The sequence below is a fragment of the Bison bison genome, unplaced genomic scaffold, assembly GCF_000754665.1.
Source record: "Bison bison bison isolate TAMUID 2011002044 unplaced genomic scaffold, Bison_UMD1.0 scf7180017864332, whole genome shotgun sequence".
Classification (NCBI taxonomy): domain Eukaryota; kingdom Metazoa; phylum Chordata; class Mammalia; order Artiodactyla; family Bovidae; genus Bison; species Bison bison.
The window spans coordinates 6775-7136 of record NW_011494904.1 but is presented as its reverse complement, the minus strand read 5'-3'; positions in this window follow the sequence as shown (position 1 = coordinate 7136).

Below are 362 nucleotides of genomic sequence, written 5' to 3'. Positions count from 1 at the left end.
ACCAAGCTAGATATCTTGGTGAAGATGGGATACAAAAGAAATTACATTGCCTATAAGGGCTTCCCTGGTGGCTCAAACAGTAAAGAACTTGCCTTCAATGCAAGAGCCTTGGGTTTGATCCATGGGTGGGGAAGATTTCCTACAGAAGGAAATGGCTACCCACTACAGTATTCTTGCCTGGAGAATTCCATGGACAGAGGAGCCTGGCAGGCTATACATGGGATTGCAAAGAATCAGGCATGACTAAGCAACTAATACTTACTTATTTAAAGAGCCTCTTGATGAGGGTGAAAGAAGACAGTGAAAAAGTTGGCTTGAAACTCAGTATTAAAAAAAAAAATCTAAGATCATGGTATCTGGTC